Here is an 18,878-nt window from a genome sequence, read left to right on the forward strand (position 1 = left end):
AAAGAATTAAAGCATAAGTTGGTATACTTTGGAGAGAAACTTTAAGAAGAATTAATTTACCAGCCTGGCTTAAAAGGTTCCCTTTCCAACCAGCCAACTTCTTGCTGAATTTGTGTTGGTAAACAGATTGTCCTCTTAAATAAACTCTCCAAATGCCCAATTCTGAAAGAACAATTAGATGCCAACAGTTGGATAATATATCATGAGATTGATAGATTTCCTCTGAATTGGAAGGTATAGCTCCCTTATGAAATGATATGCAATGAATTTGTTTTATCTCTAATTCCTACTGTGGGGTATGTTCTTAACCGGACAACAGTAGAGGAAAATTGAGTTCCACCCAGGCAAGTGAAATCTCAGGTGGAAATTAGATGCAAAGATGTTGTACTATGATCTTCACACTCTTATGAATTTCTCAACAAAGGCAAATATGAAATGCAATGCAAGCTTAACTATGCAGATGAAACAACAAATAGATACGTGTTATGTTTGAACCCTCACAATCTTATGACTTCTGACGCACAATAGAATATCACAACGATTAAGAAGAAACAGGATGGAATGCATACAAACGAAACACTTAACGAAAATATTTCCCACAACTAGTTTCAACTCTCTGATTGATTTACCAGTTCCATTAAAATGAAATAACAAAATGAAACTCTGTTCACTTAATTACTTCAACTTAACATTTATGGAAATGCAACATACAGAAGAAGAAAGCGGACAGTAAAGAAATGGCACAAAACTCAGTTGTCTCTGCAACAAGATTCACACCAAAAATTTGTCGACCCTTCATTAATCATTTAGCCTTATACATATAGAGATGAGAGATGACTGTTACAATAGGAATACCAATTGGTTCATCTCCTCAGAAGACAAATGATAAGAAGTTAATTTGTCATTTACAAAATCAAAAGAAAATGAAAAAGAGACATTATTTTGACCTCTTCCCCTTTTCCATTTTCGCTCTATATGCCCTAGCAGCAACTATAATAGGAATTAGCTCATCATTGCTAGACACGTGTACATTGGTGAATCTTAAGAGCCATTTTGAATGCTCTCGAGCTAATTCCTTTACAGAATTCATCTAACTTTTTAATTCTTCAGCTGCCACATGTATGCATCTGCTCAATGTCTATAAATCTGTTATTCTGTTTTGACTATTAGGAGTGATGCTTGACAGGTTACTCAAATATACAGAGAAGTTATTTTTCATTACTTCTATTCCAATCAAAGCCTTTCCTTGACCACTAGTCTGTGGTTCAGAATGCAGTCCTTTCATCAACTCGAAAGCTCTGTCCTGAGTCTTCTTTACTTTATCTTTCATTTCCTTAAGCCCCTTTTCTGCTTCTTGAATCATCTCCTGTTTGAATTGCATACCTTGAAGCCATTCAAACAGGGGTTCATTACCTTTCTTTAGAATCTTCGCTTCAACTACTTCTTTTGCCTTCATTTGAATAATCATCATCAGAAGGGAAACACACTCTTCACATCTTCCTCTCTTTGTGGCTAGAGTATGTTGATTAGATATGAGGTTATCTTTCTTAGTCTCTAGTTGAATGATAACATTTCCAATTTGATCAATCAACATAACTCCATCTGAATTGAGCTTGTCAATCCATTCCTTCCCGATCTGACCGAAATGTCGATCTTTTTGCAGCTGGGAGATGAAGACTTGTACTTCCTCTACCATGGGATTTTCAGCAACAGGTACACCAGTAATAGTTGCCAATGGGACAACTAACTGCCTAATGAACCTCTTAAGCTCTTCTATCTTAGATTTCATTCTGATATTTGACAACTTGAGATCCTCCAATTGATTTTCTATGATCTCATTACCCGATCTCCATAGGCCCAACTTTGTATCGTGCCTGGCTTCTCCAAGATCAATATAATGTAGAGTAAAATCTCTAGGAGACAGGTCTTCAATTCGCCCTGCCTTACTGGGTTTGGCAATCTCCATGGTCAGATGCCCTGTTTCTAGATCTTGTCCCAGAATTGACAAAGTTTTCTGCTTCTTGACCTTCACCATGGCAGAACCAGAATGAACTGCCTAAGATACAATGTCCTTTGCAGGAACATGTTCATCTTTCCTTCTCCTTTTTCTTTCCAGTGAGTCTTCAAGCTAGGACTCTATTCCAATTACCTTAGAAGCTGCTCCTAATGATTCGATGCTAAACATCTTTTGCTTCACTGGAGTCTTCACCATTGTTTCTATGGAGAAAGGATTCTTTGAATCTCTAGAAAGAAGTCTAGATGAGATTGGAGCTTTTTCCTCCCATTGTGTTTCTCCTTCAGCCTTGTCCAATTCAGTGGATTCACTTCTACTAGAGTCTCCATCTCCAACCTCTACTACCTGAATTGGAGAACCAGGTGGCTGCAAAATGGGAGTCTTCTCAGATAGAATAGGACTATGATGAGGAGATGGAAGTGGTGTAGTATGAGGAGAAGGGACAGGTGTATTCTATGGAGATGGAGATGGGGAAATGTGAGGAATGAATATTGGAGGAGCACCACTATCTTTTTCCTTATCAGTCTCTTTTTCTTCAGCAGTAGACTGAGTCTCGATAACTAGCAGAGAGCCACCTTGACATGTCGGAGATATGGGAATGTTCTTTTCAGGTGGTTGATCTCCTCCTCTTGTAGGCATAGGTGGTCCTTGAGTAGCTGATATCGATACATTGGGTGTGGCACTATGAGAAGAAGTGGGAGTGGTAGTAGCTGGAGATTGTTGAGAAGCTTTTCCCTTACTTCGGCCCTTCTTGGTTGTCCACTCTACCCATTTTCCTATTCTTTTGATGATCCTAGCCACCATAACATCGAGATCTTCATCTATATTAGTGTAGGGCTCTGAACTGACTGCGGTATTTCTCAACCTTGTTAAATATGTATTGCTATACATATTCTGGCCATCATCCTCTAGCCCTTCTACATCAAAATTGATACCATAAGTTTTTACTTGATCCACTATGAATCTAGAAAAGGCATGATCTCTACTCTCTAGCTCATCTTTACAATTTTCCCAGTAGTCTTCTATGGTGGTGATATGTTTGATCATGCTTCCAATCTGAACCACATCTCGAGCATACCCATTCGGGTCAAACATGGGTCTCAAAACTTCATACTCTTGTAATTTGAACCTTCCTTCGAACGCTTTCACCATGTTCTTAGCATCTGACCTAGATTCGCAACTGTAAGCTCCAACCTTCATAGGGAATTCATATCCCTTCTTTTGTAGTCCAGAACTTAACGCGTTCACCTGGAGAGCCTGTCTCATGATCTCCATCAACACGATCATGGCATCTAAGTATCTGGGCATCTTCAAGGGAAACCCATCGAATGCTGCAAGACGCAAATAGGAGAAGGATGAGAATTGTATAAAAAAGCAACCAAACTGACTGATTACCACCATTGCTTCTCAGCTGAATCTCCGCTCCGAACACCCTTGGAGTTCCCTGCAAATTCTCATAGTGAATGCATCATTAACTCTGATAAAATCTACATAGTTGTTTTGTAGCTACAAGCATGGATAAAATTCATAACTTTTAACATTTTTTGTCGCATCCTCAATTCTAGGGAGGCCTAGCCATAACTGTAAGGAAGCAAGCATATATATCAGGAAGGAAGACATATAAAATGAATTATAAAACTTGGCTGCATTGAGAGCCCTAGATAATTGCTCACTGACCTCAAATGCCCAGTCAATATACTGCAAATTTGAGCAAATAATTTGCACCAAGAAAAAATATTGCTCTACAAAATTAAAGGCATCTGCCTCACCTTTGAGTCGATGCAAAAGAACCATAATATCCACAATCTCTAGCTTTAGATCAGTGCCAAAAAGGGTTTTAGGGACCTTACTCTTGACTCCCCTCAGTTTTTGGAACCAAGACTTCATGATTTCGTTCCTCCATACCATCTTTTTCAAAGAGAATTCTGATATGGCTCCTCCAACTGTCAGTGTGGAGAACTCCTCACATTTTGGGATTCATAAACAATTCACCACTGCTTGCCTATCAACTGAAATCAATACACTCTGATCAGGCAACAAAATCTTCTTAGTGTCAGGATTGTAATGATTGATACATTCTACAATCAACTCCTGAGCTTGAACTGCCATAGGAAATCCAACTGCCTCCACCAATCCACTCCCGTGGAGCTTCTCAGTAATAGGATGAATTGGTTCAGTCCTTATCCTTCTCTAAAAATCTAGAATATCATAAAAGCGAAGTGAAGTATCTGCAATGTTCTGCCATGCTGATCGGACTCCACCCAAACCATCAAATCTAGAGAAATGAATCATTTAATCAAACATATGTAGACTATGAAACTTGAGAATGTAAATGATTGTGAGAAATAGCTTTCAAGTATTGTATTAGCAGTGTTCAATTCAACAGCACAACGATTCAAAGAAAATGGTAATTTGAAAATCGGTTATACTATTCTTTATATAGAAACCTTAATTTACCCGTTAGGTTTTAAGGATCCACGCCACACAAGCAAAATAAATGATCAATCTATTAGACTGATGGTTATAATAGGTTCCTCCATGTCTTTTCACTTTTTTGTTGGCTTAACGATAACTTCCTTTATTACTGACTTACTTTCCCATTTTAACCCTGTTTTGGAAAAACCAAAACGGAATACTCCCTAGGGCGAAATTTGCTTAGCTAAATTTCAGTTGAAACAATCTTATAATTCTGTACTTTTTGATCATGCTCACAGTTACGATTTTCATTCAAATGTAGAAAATAGATTTAAAGGGTAGAAAACCCATCGAGGAGAAATCAATTTCCATTTCTCCACTTTACTTTCACTTTAAGTTTTCGAAAAACCAAGACAGAGTACTCTGTTGGTGGAAATCTGCTCAGCTCGATTCTGCATTTAGACTCCTTTTCAAATGTGACTATTCACTTCCCTTGTATCCTTTACGCTTCTTGTGATCAATTTGTTACATAACCAGGCCTGGAAGATTAATTTTTTGGACAATGCGAAAAATCGCCTCTGAAGGTAGAAACTCCGCAAAGGAGAAGGCAATTTCCAATTTTTCGCGAAGCCTCCATTTAGTCTTTTCTATCTTAGCTATTTCACTTTAAGCCTTTGTAAAATAGAAAAATTACTTTGCCAACGAAAGTGGGGCCCACTGACTTCCTTTACTTTCTTTAGTTATGCCTGTTCAGAAAATTGACTTCTTGGTGCGAAAGCTTGTAAAAGAAGAAGCTATTTTTCATTTTTTTGCAAATCTTCCTTTTACTCATCTCAATAGGTTTTAAATCATTCATGTCATTGAAACATCCCAAACTTTAGATGATCTTAAGAAAAACATAACTCTTCTTTCTGAATTCATCCTGTAGACTACATTTACATTTCTAGTGGAGTTTCACCTTCTGACTACGAAAGTCCACAGGAGGAGAAGTCAGTTCTGAGTTTTCCGCCAATGCCTTTTCTGAACACTTTGGCAATTTATGAATGATTCCCGTGCTAGAATATGATGATAATCAACTGACTTGTCTATAACTTCACTCACCTTTCTATTTTGAAATCTGCAAATCGTATTTAAAACTCATTGCAGAATTTTACCTTCAAGGTGCGAAAGTCCACAAAAGGAGAAGGAAAAACTAAAATTTCCGCCCCTTCATCTTTCTTCATATTCAGTTCGTATAATTTGCAGGTAAATTTGTTTGAGGTAGTATCCTTTGAGAATCTCCATCGAGTAAGGATCTAGACTACCCAAATGAACTATGACCATGAGGAAAACCCACCCGGCTATACAATGTGCAAAAAGGGGGAAGGATGGAAACCTGATGGAGACAATCATCACCTAAAGAGGAAAGACTTATTGACTTAACAAGACCAAATATGATGAAACATCTACTTTTCCAAATTACTATAGGACTAAAAAGTGGGGCAACAGTTAAAAATCTATTGGTAAACAGATTTTTGGTGACTCTGTTGGGGAGACGAATAGTTGCTTGATCAGAAAAACCTATGTCATGAGGAAAAATGGTACTGCCTCATGAAAACATAGTTTCAGTGCTCCAACCTAACCTTGGTGTTCAAGATGACCAAGAGGACATTATTTCATCCCTGAATACTTTTGTTTGGAGACACAAAAGAAATATTGAACACTATCAGAATGCTAGCCATGGATTAGATGAAGAAGAAAGAAGAGCTGAAGACTTGGAACGAGCTGTTCAAAGGAGAGAGATCTAGAGAGCAGAAAGATAACTCAGACAATAGGCTCAGAGATAAACTAAACCCAGCATCCTGGAAATGTTCTTAAGAAGTACCAAGGAACAAGGTGGGCAAGACCCCATTTTTGATAAGCTTACAGAACTTGGCTTTCCCATCCTAGAAGTTCCAAAGCAGAAAGGTGAATAGAAGAGTCGAAGTAGACCACCTTCCCCTGTTTTAAATTAGAACACTAGTGCTTCTTAGTCTACCTGTCAGGTATTGGCCTTACACGAAATCACCACTCCCTTTGATGTTAATTTTCCTCCGTTCATTGCCAAAACAATCATGGCTGCTCCATGGGCTGCAACGACAGGACCGTTAGCATTAAATGCTTATCACCCACTTCCGTTGGGTTCAAGGAAGAATTTTCCTAAATTCTTGGGTGACAGGAAGGTTACTACAGATGAACACATTAAAGCCTTCTTTGCAGCTACCCATATATTAGGGGTGGGACATGAAGATGTTGCTATGAGATTATTTGTAGAGACCCTTATGGAGAATGCAGTAGACTGGTTCTACCATTTACCTGATAATTCCATAACTGACTGGGACTTGATGAGAACCAAATTTGAGGCAAGGTTCAAAATTATGAAAGATGAACATGCCTTACTGACACAATTGACTTTGATTAAGAAGCAACCAGCTATAAGCATGAGGGATTTTGTGGCTAAGTTTAATAAGATTAATAGTAGAATTCTCGTTGTTGATAGACCCATGGCTGGTAACCTGAAGACTTTCTTCATTAGTGCTATGCCTCTAGATATCAATTATGATCTAAGGAGAGCTCATCCCATAGATTTAGCAGATGCGCAAAGGAAGGCCATAGAATTTGAAGATGATCTTATTTCCACAGGAAAATGGAAGTGAGAAATTCAAACAAAAGAAAGCTCCAACAATACTACTTCATCTGAGGAAATGATACAAAAATTATCAAATGAATTGACTTCCATGAAGAGACAATTGCTTGGGTTTAACTAGTCTTATCAGAGGAATTATCAGAATCCACCAGGAAGGAACAACGATGGAAAATTCCCATAGCTTCAAGGTGCACAACCTAGGTTACAAATTGAGGTCACGGCCAAAAAGGGAAATATGTGTGTTTTTCATCTGACTATAGACCATGATAGTACTAGTTGTCCAAAAAATGCGTGCATGATGCAGTTGTTGTCCACTGAGGAATTGAATAGTGCAAGTCCTAGTTCAGAGCCTGATCCATACTCAAATGGCGACTCTAGAAATTTATTTTTAGAATATGAATCAGATTCTGAATCTAAGGCTGAGTGTTATGCAACCATTGATGGGACTCCATACATAGTGCTAACTCGTGAGCAAAAGATGAAGAATCAGTCCTCTACTCACCCTCACAAAGATAATTCCAATCCTTCTTTGAGCAAGGCACATACTGATCAAGGGACGTCCTCTGCTTTAATGGGTAAAGACAAGACATCTTTTGATTTTATTCAATTCTATGAAGAATCAAAGGTTCAAATTTCTACTATCGATTATTTGAAATCTCACCCTGCTGAGTTAAAAAAGCTAGTAGATAGATGTAAAAATGATGTCCCAAATATTAATCATAATGTGATGGTTGAGAAAGAAGAGGAGACCTTAACATCTGACCTATTCAATTAGGAAGATTCTACCATCTTAGCAACATTTCTAGGACAAAAACCTTAACCTTTTTATATCTCACTGTATATCAATGGGTGCAAGCTAAGTAACTGCATAATAGATTCAGGTGCCTCAAATAACGTTATGCCTCAGTCTGTAGCCAAAGCCTTAGGACTCAATCTCACTAAGGTACATGGTAGGTGTTACTCCATGGATGCCAAATAGGTTCCCTTAGTTGGGCAAATTAAAGATGCTCAAGTAGCCTTAGCTGCACATCCCGAGAAGAAGCTCTTATTGACTATCCTGGTAGCTGATATCCCAGCTAGTTATGGACTATTATTGAGTAGAAGTTTCTGTCGAGATTTGGGAGGTGAAATAAAGTTAGACTGATCTCAAGCTGTGATACCCATTGGAAACAAGAAAATCAAATGGGAACCTAAAGAAAAGGCTAAATTCACAGTTTTAAAGTCAGACGATCCTAAAGCCCAGATTTTGTACCAAGAGCTTGAATTTGGTAATTACATGCTCTTTACTGAAAGAGACCTAGATGAACAAACAAATGAAGAGTAGATTGCAAAGGTTTCTGATGAAAGTAAAGATGTGTTAGGCATTTGGACATTGGAATTTGATGGAAGTTGTGCTTCTGCAGGATCTGGAGCAGGTGTGGTATTGATATCCCCAGAAGGAGAAATCGAACCTTTAGCTTTCAAATTAGAGTTTGGGAATACAAATAACACTATAGAATATGAGGTCTTACTTCTGGGAATCATGTTAGCAAAGGACAGAGGAGTAAAGATTTTAAAAGCTCAAGGTGATGCAGAGCTTATTGTGAAATAGGTAAAAAGACAATACTCTGTTAAAAATCACAAATTGAAAAATTATAGAAACAGAGTATGGGACAAAATTGAAGGTCTGGAGGCTTTTTCTATTGAAGTGGTATCGAGAGAAATGAATGCCAAGGCTGATTCATTAGCAGTCTTAGCTTCTCTATTACTTCCTCATCCAGATTTCAAAGACAAAAAGTATCAGATTGAAATTGTGTATCAGTCTGCTGTCCCAGATAACATGGAATCATGGCAAGTCTTCAGTGATGATAAAATTTTGTAGTTGTTCCTTGAGAATGACGAGCTTAGCTTTGAACATGAAAATACAAAATGTCATCAAAATGCTGAAGTTCAGTTGAAAGGTAATATCATTCCCCCATATTTTGTGGCTTTGGAAAAATTGTTCAATAGACATGATGCTTATATAAAACAAAAGAGAATAGAAAAAGGGCCTACTACAAGTGAATATGAAGGAGTGAACATTGGAGAGGTTGATGATCCTAAAATGATTAATCTTGGAAAATGTTGTACTCCTGAAGAAAGAGAAGTTGCAAAGCAACTATTTGAAGAATACAAAGATGTCTTTGCATGGAGTTATGAAGACTTAAAGAGTTACAGAGATGGGAAAGTAAAACATCAAATCCCACTTAAGCCAGATGTAGTCCCATTTAGATAGAAACAAAGGAATTATAACCCCAAGGTTGCAGATGGCATTTTTCGAGAGGTAGATAAAATGTTGAAAGCAAGAATAATATATCCCATCCATCACTCCACTTGGATAGCTAATATAGTGCCTGTCAGGAAGAAGAATGGAGAGATAAGGATATGTGTTGATTTCCACAATTTGAACCAAGCGTCTCTAAAAGATAATTTTGCTCTTCCTAATATGGACTATTTACTGCAAATGATAGCAGGCTCAGAAATGATGTCAATGCTTGATGGTTTTTCGAGTTATAACCAAGTTGAAGTGGAAGAGAAAGATCAACATAAAACAGTGTTTACTACTCCTTGGGGTACATTCACATATCACAGGATGCCTTTTGGGTTGATCAATGCTTGAGAAACTTTTCAAAGATGTATGAGTAAAACCTTTGCAAATATGAAAGATTGGATCATAGTTATATATTTAGATGATCTCACTGTGTTTTCAAAGAAAAGGAAAAATCATATGTAAGATCTAAGGAAGGTGTTACAGAGATGTAGAGAACATAGGATATCCCTTAATCCTAAGAAGTCAATTTTTTGTGTGACAGAAGGAAAACTCCTGGGTCATATAGTTTCTCAAGAAGGTATTAAGATTGACCCTAAAAGAGTGAAAGCTATTCAAAGATTAAGCCTGCCCTCAAGTAAAATAGGGGTTAAATCTTTCTTTGGTCAAGTGAATTTTCTTAGAAGATTCATACCTGATTTCACGGAAACCACTAAACACATAGTGGATATGATGAAAGGAAATTCAAACTTCAAATGGATTGAGGCAAGAAAACAAGCATTCCAAGATATAAAAACTGCTATTGCCAGTGCTTCTGTATTGTGTCATCCAAGTTATAAAAGAGACTTTATTATTTATTGCTATGCTTCTGAACATACATTGTCAGCTATCCTTGTACAGGAAAATGAGGAAGGAATACAAGTTCCCATTGCTTTCATGAGAATTCCCCTAAAGAATCATGAACTCAAATATTCCCAAATTGAAAAACATGCTTTTTCAGTGGGTAAAACCCTTAAAAAATTTTGGTTCTATATCCTGCATTCACGTTCAATAGTTTTTGTCCCAGACATAGTAGTTAAGAGTGTATTGACTCAACAAGATATAGGTTGCAATGTCAGGGGAGCATGGATAGAAAAGATACAAGAATATGAAATAGAGATTAAGCCTACTAAGCTAGTAAGAGGGAATGCTTTATGTAAAGCAATTGCAGAAAATAAAATTGTTGGTGAGTTAGAGGAACCAAGTGAAAACCAACTAGTGTTAGCTGTAAGTCTCTATGACCCATGGTTTGAAAACATCTCCTATTTCTTAACATATGGTGAATGTCCTGAAGGCCTCAATGCAAAACAAAGGAGAGACCTTAAACTAAAGGTAGCCAAATATGTAATCTAGGATGGTAAACTTTTCAAAAGAGCTATTGATGGCACCTTTCTTAGATGCGTGGATAAACAATAACAACAAAAGCTGTTGAAGACCTTTCATGATGAGGCTTGTGGTGGAAATTTTTCTTCTTCAGTCACAACTTTTAAGATATTAAGACAATGTTAATATTGGCCTAGAATGTTTAAAGATGCATATGCTTGGGTTTCAAAGTGTGAAAAATGTAAAATGTTCTCTGGGCATCCTTAGCTAGCAGCCCTACCGTTGAGGCCTATTGTAATTGAAGGACCTTTTCAGAAATGAGGCCTTGATTTTATTGGTCCTATCAATCCAGCATCTAGTGTTGGTCACCAATACATAATAACTATGACTAACTACTTCACTAAGTGGGTGGAGGCCAAAGCTACAAAGAACACCACTTCTGAAGTTGTATGTGAATTCATAAAGGAGAATATTTTAGTTAGGTTTGGGGTTCCTATCAAATTAGTAACGGATAATGCTTCCTATTTTTCTTCAATTGAAATTATGGATTTCTATTTCAAGTATGGAATAAGTGTTGGTCATTCATCAGATTATTTTCCTCAAGGGAATGGCCAGGTTGAGTCTAGTAACAAAAACCTAGTAAATATCATTAAGAAGCTAGTTTCAGATAATCAAAAGAACTGGCACAAGAAAATTTTTGAAGCACTTTGGGTGGATATGGTGACACCCAAGAGAGCAATTAGTGTATCTCCTTTCGAATTGGTGTATGGAACTAAAGCAAATTTACCTCTACCTCTAGAGCTGGCCACAAACAAACTCAGAATAGTGATTGAAGATGATATTTATAAAGATGGCCTAGAAAAGAAAATGTTGTATTTAAGTAAACTTGAAGAGGAAAGAGAAGAAATTGTTGACCATATTATGCAACACCAGAGGCGAGTGAAAGAACTATTTGATAAAAGAACAAGACCACGAAAATTTATGGTGGGAGACAACGTATTGCTCTGGGATAAGAGAAATGCTCCTAAAGGAATGCATAAAAAGTTTGACACTCTATGGAAAGGTCCTTTCACAATTCATCAAGCATTTGAGAACAATTCCTTCAAATTGGCCTATGAAGATGGTGAAGTACTACCCCTGACCTACAATGGTCAGGATTTGAAGCTCTATCAAATTTTGAATTGAAAACAGGTAACCCCTGTATTGTAATATAGTAGGTTTAGTGTTTTGTGTGTGCTTTAGTTAGTCTTTCCCTTTTTTGCTTTTCTTTTCCTTTGTTCTTTTTTTTGCTTTAAGTTTTGTTGTGTTGCCGCCTTTTATTTCCTTTTGCGAAACCAGAGATTTTGAGTCCCTTGCTTGGGTATTCTCTACCCAAGTCCCCAGTCAGAGCCAGCTATTGCCCCACTTTTTAGTCCTATAGTAATTTGGAAAATTAGATGTTTCATCATATTTGGTCTTGTCAAGTCAATAAGTCTTTCCCCTTTAGGTGATGATTGTCTGCATCGGGTTTCCATCCTTCCCCCTTCTCGCACATTGTATAGCCAGGTGGGTTTTCCTCATGGTCATAGTTCATTTGGGTAGTCTAGATCCTTACTCAATGGAGATTCTCAAAGGATACTACCTCAGAAAATTTTACTTGCAAATTATACGAACTGAATATGAAGAAAGATGAAGGGGTGGAAATTTCAGTATTGCCTTCTCCTTTTGTGGACTTTCGCACCTTGAAGGTAAAATTGCACAATGAGTTTTAAATACCATTTGCAGATTTCAAAATAGAAAGGTGAGTGAAGTTATAGACAAGTCAGTTGATTATCATCATATTCTAGCATGGGAATCATTCAGAAATTTCCAAAGTGTTCAGAAAAGGCATTGGTGGAAAACTCAGAACTGACTTCTCCTCCTGCAGACTTTCGTAGTCGGAAGGTGAAGCTCCGCCAGAAATGTAAATGCAGTCTACAGGATGAATTCAGAAAGAAGAGTTATGTTTTTCTTAAGATCATCTAAATTTTGGGATGTTTCAATGACGTGAATGATTTAAAACCTATTGAGATGAGTAAAAGGAAGATTTGCGAAAAACTGAAAAATAGCTTCTCCTTTTACAAGTGTTCGCACCAAGAAGTCAATTTTTCGAACAGGCATAACTAAAGAAAGTAAAGGAAGTCAGTGGGCCCCACTTCTTTTGGCAAAGTACTTTTTCTATTCTCCAAAGGCTTAAAGTGAAATAGCTAAGACAGAAAAGACTAAACGGAGGCTTCACAAAAAATTGGAAATTGCCTTCTCCTTTGCGGAGTTTCTACCTTCAGAGGCAATTTTTCGCATTGTCCAGAAAATTAATCTTGCAAGCCCGGTTATGTAACAAATTGATCACAAGAAGCCTAAAGGATACAAGGGAAGTGAATAGTCACATTTGAAAAGGAGTCTAAATGCAGAATCGAGATGAGCTGATTTCCACCAACAGAGTACTTTGTCTTGGTTTTCCGAAAACTTAAAGTGAAAGTAAAGCGAAGAAATGGAAACTGATTTCTCCTCAGCGGGTTTTCTACCCTTGAAATCTATTTTTCGCATCTGACCAAAAATCATAACTATGAGCATGATCACAAAGTACAGAATTATAAGATTGTTTCAAGTGAAATTTAGCTAAGCGAATTTTGCCCTAGGGAGTATTCTGTTATGGTTTTTCCAAAACAGGGTTAAAACGGGAAAGTAAGTCAGTAATAAAGGAAGTTATCGTTAAGCCAACGAAAAAGTTAAAAGACATGGAGGAACCCATTATTGATCATTTATTTCACTTGTGTGGCACGGATCCTGAAAACCTAATGGGTAAATTGAGGTTTCTATATAAAGAACAATATAACCGATTTTCAAATTACCATTTTCTTTGAATCGTTATGCTGTTGAATTGAACATTGCTAATACAGTACTTGCAAAGCTATTTCTCACAATCATTTACATTCTCAAGTTTCATAGTCTACATCTATTTGATTAAATGGCTCATTTCTCTGGATTTGATGGTTTGGGTGGAGTCCGATCAACATGGCAGAACATTGCAGATACTTCACTCCACTTTTATGATATTCTAGATTTTCAGAGAAGGATAAGGACTCAACCAATTCATCCTATTACTGAGAAGCTCTGCGGGAGTGGACTGGTGGAGGCAGCTAGATTTTCTGTGGTAGTTCAAGCTCAGGAGTTGATTGTAGAATGTATCAATCATTACAATCCAAACACTAAATAGATTTTTTTGCCTGATCAGAGCGTATTGATTTTAGTTGATAGGCAAGCAGTGGTGAACTATTTGCAAATCCCAGAATGTGAGGAGTTCTCCACACTGACAGTTGGAGGAGCCATATCAGAATTCTCTTTGAAAAAGATGGTATGGAGGAAAGAAATCATGAAGTCTTGGTTCCAGAAACCGAGGGGAGTCAAGAGTAAGGTCCCTAAAACCCTTTTTGGCACTGATCTCAAGTCAGAGATTGTGGATATTATGGTTCTTTTGCATCGACTCAAAGGTGAGGCAGATGCCTTTAATTTTGTAGAGCAATATTTTTTCTTGGTGCAAATTATTTTCTCGGATTTGCAGTATATTGACTGGGCATTTGAGGTAAGTGAGCAATTATCTAGGGCTCTCAGTGCAGCCAAGTTTTATAATTCATTTTATATGTCTTTCTTCTTTATATATATGTTGGCTTCCTTATAGTTATGGCCAAGCCTCCCTAGAATTGAGGATGCGCCAGAAAATGTCAAAAGTTATGAATTTTATCCGTGCTTGCAGCTACAAAACAGCTATGCAGATTTTATCAAAGTTAATGATGCATTCACTATGAGAATTTGCAGGGAACTCCAAGGGTGTCCGGAGTAGAGATTTAGCCCAAAATCAATGGCAGTAATTAGTTAGTTTGGTTGCTTTTTTATACAATTCTCATCCTTCTCCTATTTTTGGCTTGCAGCATTCGATGGGTTTGCCTTGAAGATGCCCAGATACCCGGATGACATGATCGTGTTGATGGAGATTGTGAGACAGGCTCTCCAAGTGAACGCATTAAGTGTTGGACTGCAAAAGAAGGGATATGAATTCCCTATGAAGGTTGGAGCTTACAGTTGCGAATCTAGGTCAGATGCTAAGAACATGGTGAAAGTGTTTGAAGGAAGGTTCAAATTACAAGAGTATGAAGTTTTGAGACCCATGTTTGACCTAAATGGGCATGCTTGGGATGTGCTTCAGATTGGAAGCATGATCAAACATATCACCACCATAGAAGACTACTAGGAAAATTGTAAAGATGAGCTGGAGAGTAGAGATCGTGCCTTTGCTAGATTCATGGTGGATCAAGTAAAAACTTATGGTATCAATTTGGATGTAGAAGGGCTAGAGGATGATGGCCAGAATATGTATAGCAATACATATTTAACAAGGTTGAGAAATATCATAGTCAGTTCAGAGCCCTACACTAATATAGATGAAGATCTCAATGTTATGGTGGCTAGGATCATCAAAAGAATAGGAAAATGGGTAGAGTGGACAGCCAAGAGGGGCCGAAGTAAGGGAAAATCTTCTCAACAATCTCCAACTGCTGGCACTCCCACTTCTTCTCATAGTGCCACACCCAATGTATCAATATCAGCTACTCAAGGACTAGCTATGCCTGTAGGAGGAGGAGATCAACCACCTTAAAAGAACATTCCCATATCTCCGACATGTCAAGGTGGCTCTCTGCCAATTATCGAGACCCAATCTACTACTGAAGAAAAAGAGACTGACAAGGAAAAAGATAGTAGTGCTCCTCCAATCTTCATTCCTCACGTTTCCCCATCTCCATCTCCATAGAATACACCTATCCCTTCTCCTCATACTACACCACTTCCATCTCCTCATCATAGTCCTATTCTATCTGAGAAGACTCCCATTTTGCAGCCACTTGGTTCTCCAATTCAGGTAGTAGAGGTTGGAGATGGACACTCTGGTAGTAGTGAATCCACTGAATTGGACAAGGCTAAAGGGGAAACACAAGGGGAGGAAAAAGCTCCAAGCTCATCTAGACTTCTTTCTAGAGATTCAAAGAATCCTTTCTCCTCAGAAACAATGGTGAAGACTCCAGTGAAGAAGAAGATGTTTAGCATTGAATCATTAGGAGCAGCTTCTAAGGTAATTGGAATAGAGTCCTAGCTTGAAGACTCACTGGAAAGAAAAAGGAAAAGGAAAGATGAACATGTTCCTGCAATGGACATTGTATCTCAGGCAGTTCGTTCTAGTTCTGCCATGGTGAAGGTCAAGAAGCAGAAAACTTTGTCAATTCTAGGACAAGATCCAGAAATAGGACATCTGACCATGGAGATTGCCAAACCCAGTAAGGTAGGTCAAATTGAAGACCTGACTCCTAGAGATTTTACTCTACATTCTATTGATCTTGGAGAAGCTAAGCATGATACAAAGGTGGGCCTATGGAGATCAGGTAATGAGATCATAGAAAATCAATTGGAGGATCTCAAGTTGTCAAAGATTAGAATTAAATCTGAGATAGAAGATCTTAAGAGGTTCATTAGGTAGTTATTTGTCCCATTGGCAACTATTACTGGTGTACCTGCTCCTAAAAATCCCCTGACAGAGGAAGTACAAGCCTTCATCTCCCAGCTGCAAAAAGATCGACATTTTGGTCAGATCGGGAAGGAATGGATTGACAAGCTTAATTCGGATGGAGTTATGTTGATTGATCAAATTGGAAATGTTATCATTCAACTAGAGACTGAGAAAGATAACCTCATATCTAATCAACATACTCTGGCCACAGAGAGAGGAAGATGTAAAGAGTGTGTTTCCCTTCTGAAGATGATTATTTAGATGAAGGCAAAAGAAGCAGTTGAAGCGAAGATTCTGAAGAAAGGTAATGAACCCCTATTTGAATGGTTTCAAGGTATGCAATTCAAATAGGAGATGATTCAAGAAGCAGAAAAGGGGCTTAAGGAAACGAAAGATAAAGTAAAGAAGACTCAGGACAGAGCTTTCGAGTTGATGAAAGGACTGCATTTTGAACCGTAGACTAGTGGTCAAGGAAAGGCTTTGATTGGAATAGAAGTAATGAAAAATAACTTCTCTGTATATTTGAGTATCCTGTCAAGCATCACTTCTAATAGTCAAAACAGAATAACAGATTTACAGACATTGAGCGGATGCATACATGTGGCAGTTGAAGAATTAAAAAGTTAGATGAATTCTGTAAAGGAATTAGCTCAAGAGCATTCAAAATGGCTCTTAAGATTCACCAATGTACACGTGTCTAGCAATGATGAGCTAATTCCTATTATAGTTGCTGCTAGGGCATATAGAGCGAAAATGGAAAAGGGGAAGAGGTCAAAATAATGTCTCTTTTTCATTTTCTTTTGATTTTGTAAATGACAAATTAACTTCTTATCATTTGTCTTCTAAGGAGATGAACCAATTGGTATTCCTATTGTAATGGTCACCTTTCATCTCTATATGTATAAGGCTAAATGATTAATGAAGGGTCGGCAAATTTTTGGTGTGAATCTAGTTGCAGAGACAACTGAGTTTTGTGCCATTTCTTTACTGTCTGCTTTCTTCTTTTGTATGTTACATTTCCATAAATGTTAAGTTGAATTAATTAAGTGAATAGAGTTTCATTTTGTTATTTCATTTTAATGGAACTGGTAAATCAATCAGAGAGTTGAAACTAGTTGTGGGAAATATTTTCGTTAAGTGTTTCATTTGTATGCATTCCATCCTGTTTCTTCTTAATTGTTGTGATATTCTGTTGTGCGTCAGAAGTCATAAGATTGTGAGGGTTCAAACATAACAAGTATCTGTTAGTTGTTTCATCTACATAGTTAAGCTTGCATTGCATTTCATATTTGCATCTATCATGATTGCTTTGTTGAGAAATTCATAAGAGTGTGAAGATCATAGCACAGCATTTTTGCATCTAATTTCTGCCTGAGATTTCACTTGCCTAGGTGGAACTCGGTTTTCCTCTACTGTTCTCCGATTAAGAACATACCTCGCAATAGGAATTAGAGATAAAACAAATTCATTGCATATCATTTCATAAGGGAGTTATACCTTCCAATTCAGAGGAAATCTATCAATCTCATGATTGATTATCCAACTGTTGGCATCTAATTGTTCTTTCAGAATTGGGCATTTGGAGAGTTTATTTAAAAGGACAACTAGTACAAGAGGATACTAGTGGCCGCATAGGGATCACTAGGGGGCCAAGGTCTATTGAGAGACTACCAAGGTAACTCTAACGTGATTCGTGTGATGAAAATTTCCCACTTACATAGTAGGTTTCCTATGTGTCTTGTGTGCCTCTGGGTATAGGTGTCGACCCTTTATGTTGGAATGTTTGAGTTAGTATACTTTTAGGATTCTTGGACTTAGAGAGTACTTATGTTATGTGATTTGTTATCTTATGTTATGTGATTTGATATCCTATTTGGGACTTGAGATTATCTCCTTAGTATAGTGGGAGTGGGCCATTTAGGTCCCACGCAGTCGGGTGGTAGTGCTTTTTCACTCTTACCATTTGAGATCCGTCTGTAGTCACCGTGGTTGGAGCATTCTTTATTGGTATTTATCTTCATTTTTCTCTTGGATCTTATGATGGATGTAATTAGTGACATGTTTCTTTATATTGATGATTATATGTGATAGATGATGTTATCTAATTTGTAGGAATCATCTTATGCTTAATGTTTGTATGCATATGTTGTAGCATGTTAGATTTCTTTATGCATATGTAGTATCATGTTTTAGAAGTGACATCCCTACTATGATAATGTCGATGATCTCTTTAGTGACTTGGGATGTTATGCACAGAGGGATGGCTAGGGCCCACGATGGTCTAATGATGCTATTCACAATTGGGAGGAACCACACACTTAAAAAATTGTGTTTTATGATATATGGTTATCTTTTACGATGGTTGTTATATCATTATTGATGGATGGATGTATCGTGTATGTTAATAGTTTCATTTACTTTATTGCACTTGTATCATAGATTCGATGAGGATGATGTATCTTTATGTTTTACATATGTTTAATCTTTTAAGCTTTTCATACCCTGTGACATTAACTGTGGATGATTGAGCATTCTCAAAATTAATTTACTAAGGGAAATT

Source organism: Cupressus sempervirens, chromosome 11, assembly GCF_028749045.1.
Source record: "Cupressus sempervirens isolate cs-2001-9-10 chromosome 11, ASM2874904v1, whole genome shotgun sequence".
NCBI classification, from domain to species: Eukaryota; Viridiplantae; Streptophyta; class Pinopsida; order Cupressales; family Cupressaceae; genus Cupressus; species Cupressus sempervirens.